At 51.1% G+C, this 4240-nt stretch overlaps 1 long non-coding RNA gene across 1 annotated transcript in view; it reads right to left on the bottom strand.

The window, feature by feature from the left end:
• Window positions 1–981: 981 nt before the first annotated feature.
• Window positions 982–4240, bottom strand: part of LOC107307132 — a 4221-nt gene continuing 962 nt past the window's right edge. The window contains exons 2-3 of the long non-coding RNA XR_001552342.2: window positions 3528–3586; window positions 982–1078 (exon numbers count right to left, since the gene is read on the bottom strand). This is a non-coding gene — a long non-coding RNA (uncharacterized LOC107307132). The remainder of the gene's footprint in view (window positions 1079–3527; window positions 3587–4240) is intronic.

Below are 4240 nucleotides of genomic sequence, written 5' to 3'. Positions count from 1 at the left end.
GTTCTATGGGTTCTATGGGGTTCTATGGGTTCTATGGGGTTCTATGGTGTTCTGTGGGGTTCTACGGGGTGATATGGGGTGATATGGGGTTCTATGGGTTTCTATGGGTTTCTATGTGGTTCTATGAGGTTCTATGGGGTTCTATGGTGTTCTATGGGATTCTATGGGGTGATATGGGGTTCTATGGGTTCTATGGGTTTCTATGGGGTTCTATTCACCTTTCTCAGCCAATGAGACGCGGTAGTTCTCGAGGAAGATCACCTTGAGTCGATCCCCCACAGCCGGGTCGTGGTTCACGACGTCCCCGATCGACGTGATAATTACATACTGATCTATGCTGCGCCTAGATCTGTAAACCAGCGGCCGGGGCCTGTAGGCACATATCAATAAGGATCACATAGATCAAGAGATCATATGGATCAATAGGGTATCAATAGTAGATCATAACTGATGGCATCAATAGATATCAATACGAGATCAATAGACACAATTGGATTCAATAGGTCAACAACAGAGATCAAGAGGATCGAATGGGATCAATAAGAGATCAACTAGGATCAATAGGATCAATGGATCAATGGATCAATAGGATCTAATAGGGATCACATGGGATCAATAGAGATCAATAGCAATCAATAGGATTCAATGGGGATCAATGGGATTCACACACGGATTCAATAGTGTACACAATAGGCATTCGAAGGATCAAGAGAGATCAATAGGGATCAATAGAGCAATGGATCAATGGGATCATAGATCAATAGGATCAAATACGGATTCAAATCGGGATCAATTAGCGATCAATAGGACATCAATAGTGATCAATGGGATCTCGACCACTATGGGATCGATAGGGACATGATCATGCTCTCCATGTTTTAATCAGTGGATGCTCGGTTGTGTCCTTAGTTCGTTGCGATTTATTATCAATTAAGAGAATCAATAGGGATCACAATGGGAATCAATAGGTATCAAATAGGATCAATAGGATCAATGGAAGGATCAATAGGGATCAATAGGGAACCATAGGGATCAATAGGGACATGATCAGCTTCGCCATGTAGTAACCAGGGGCGGCCTGCAGGGGGCGATATAACACATAGATATATATAGGGATCAATAGGGAACCATAGAGACCCATAGGGACACACTGAGACCCCACTGAGACCCCATAGGGACACACTGAGACCCCATAAAGACCCATAGAGACCCATAGGGACACATAGGGACCCCATAAAGACCCATAGGGACACATAGAGACCCCATAGAGACCCATAGGGACACACAGAGACCCCATAGAGACACATAGGGACACATTGGGACACATAGAGACCCATAGAGACCCATAGGGACACACTGAGACCCCATAAAGACCCATCGGGACCCATAGAGACCCATAGGGACATACAGAGACCCAATGAGACCCCATAGAGACATATAGGGACCCATAGGGACACATAGGGACCCATAGGGACACATAGGGACCCATAAGGACACACAGGGACCCTCTGAGACCCATTGGGACCCATAGAGATCCATTGGAACCCATAAAGACCCACAGCGACCCACTGAGACCCACTGAGACCCACTGAGACCCACAGGGACCCATAGGGAGACATTGAGACCCCATAGAGACCCATAGGGACACATAGAGACACATTGAGACCCCATAGAGACCCATAGGGACCCACAGTGTCCCACTAAGACCCATAGGGATACATAGGGACCCCATAGCAACCCATAGGGACACAGAGAGACCCCATAGAGATCCATAGGGATACATAGGGGCCCCATAGAGACCCATAGGGATACATAGGGGCCCCATAGAGACCCATAGGGACCCATAGAGACCCATAGGGACATGTAGGGAACCACAGGGACCCATAGAGATCCATAGGGACACATAGGGACCCCATAGCAACCCATAGGGACACAGAGAGACCCCATAGAGACCCATAGGGACACACAGAGACCCACAGTGACCCACTGACACCCACAGGGACCCATAGGGAGACGTTGAGACCCCATAGAGACCCATAGAGACCCACAGTGTCCCACTGAGACCCATAGGGACACATAGGGACCCTCTGAGACCCATAAGGACCCATAGAGACCCATAGGGACCCACAGTGACCCACTGAGACCCATAGCAACACATAGAGACCCATAGGGACCCATAAAGACCCACAGGGACCCATAGTGACACATTGAGACCCCATAGAGACCCACAGTGACCCACTGAGACCCATAGGGACCCATAGGGACACACTGAGACCCCATAGAGACATACAGGGACCCATAAGGACCCATAGGGACCCACAGTGACCCACTGAGACCCATAGGGACATATAGAGACCCCATAGAAACCTATAGGGACCCACAGTGTCCCATTGAGACCTATAGGGACACATAGAGACCTCATAGAGACCCCATAGAAACCCATAGGGACCCACAGCGACCCACTGACACCCACAAGGACCCATAGGGACACATTGAGACCCCATAGAGACCCATAGGGACACACTGAGACCCCATAGAGACACATAGAGACCCATAGAGACACATTGAGACCCCATAGAGACATACAGGGACCTATAAGGACCCATAGGGACCCACAGTGACCCACTGAGACCCATAGGGACACATAGGGACACATAGAGACCCCATAGAGACCCATAGGGACACACTGAGACCCCATAGAGACACATTGAGACCCCATAGAAACACATTGGGACACACAGGGACCCTCTGGGGCACATAGGGAACCATTGGGACCCATAGAGACCCCATAGGGATCCATAGAGACCCACTGACGCCCAATGGAGACCCACTGGGACACATAGAGACCCCATAGAGACCCACAGGGACACACTGAGACCCCATAGAGACCCATAGGGACACACTGAGACCCCACAGAGACATATAGGGACCCATTGGGACACAGAGGGACCCATAGGGACACATAGAGACCCCATAGGGACCCATAGAGACACATAGAGACCCCATAGAGACCCATAGGGACCCATAGAGACACATAGAGACCCCATAGAGACCCATAGGGACCCATAGAAACACACTGAGACACATAGGGACCCATAGGGACCCATAGAGACTCATAGGGACACATAGCGACCCATAGGGACCTACTGAGACCCACAAGAACCAATAGAGACCCATAGGGACACATAGAAACCAATAGGGACCCATAGGGACCCATAGAGACTCATAGTGACCCATAGGGACCCATAGCGACCCATAGGGACACACTGAGACCCACAAGAACCAATAGAGACCCATAGGGACACATAGAAACCAATAGGGACCCATAGGGACCCATAGAGACTCATAGTGACCCATAGGGACCCATAGCGACCCATAGGGACACACTGAGACCCACAAGAACCAATAGAGACCCATAGGGACACATAGAAACCAATAGGGACCCATAGTGTCCCATAGGGACCCATAGGGACCCATAGCGACCCATAGGGACCCCCCTGCCCCATAGCACACCCCATAGCACTCACCTTGCCCCCGATCATGACGGTGCGGGGCACGAAGGCTTTATTGGGCTCCTTCTTAATCCCTGCAGAGAACAGAGGGGTTGAGGGTGACCCACATCAATGGGGGGCTATGGGGTCTGTGGGGTCTGTGGGGCAGGATCTATGGGGCAGGCAAGATCTATAGGGCAGTATCTATGGGGCAGATATGGAGCAGGATCTATGGGGCAGCTAAGGGGCGGGGAGGATCTATGGGGCAGGCTATGGGGCAGGCAGTATCTATAGGGCAGCTAAGGGGCAGGCAGTATCTATGGGGCAGGCTATAGGGCAGCTAAGGGGCAGGCAGGATCTATGGGGCAGGCAGGATCTATGGGGCAGCTATAGGACAGCTATGGGGCAGGCAGGATCTATGGGGCAGGCTATAGGGCAGCTATGGGGCAGGCAGGATCTATGAGGCAGGCAGGATCTATGGGGCAGGCAGGATCTATGGGGCAGCTCTAGGTCCCATACTGTTATATAGGGTGATGATGTGCAGGCAGTTGAGCAGCTGCTGTTAGGGGCAGGGCTCTATAGGGCAGGCTATATCTATCTATGGGGCAGGCAGGATCTATGGGGCAGGCAGGATCTATGGGTCCCATACTGTTGTACAGGGTGATGACGTGCAGGCAGTTGAGCAGCTGCCTCTTGTACTCGTGGATCCTTATCTATGGGGCAGGAAGGATCTATGGGGCAGTATCTAT

The sequence above is a fragment of the Coturnix japonica genome, unplaced genomic scaffold (assembly GCF_001577835.2).
Source record: "Coturnix japonica isolate 7356 unplaced genomic scaffold, Coturnix japonica 2.1 chrUnrandom489, whole genome shotgun sequence".
Lineage (NCBI taxonomy): Eukaryota > Metazoa > Chordata > Aves > Galliformes > Phasianidae > Coturnix > Coturnix japonica.
Note: the sequence above shows the minus strand (reverse complement) of the source record. Positions and strands in the feature narration are given on the sequence as shown.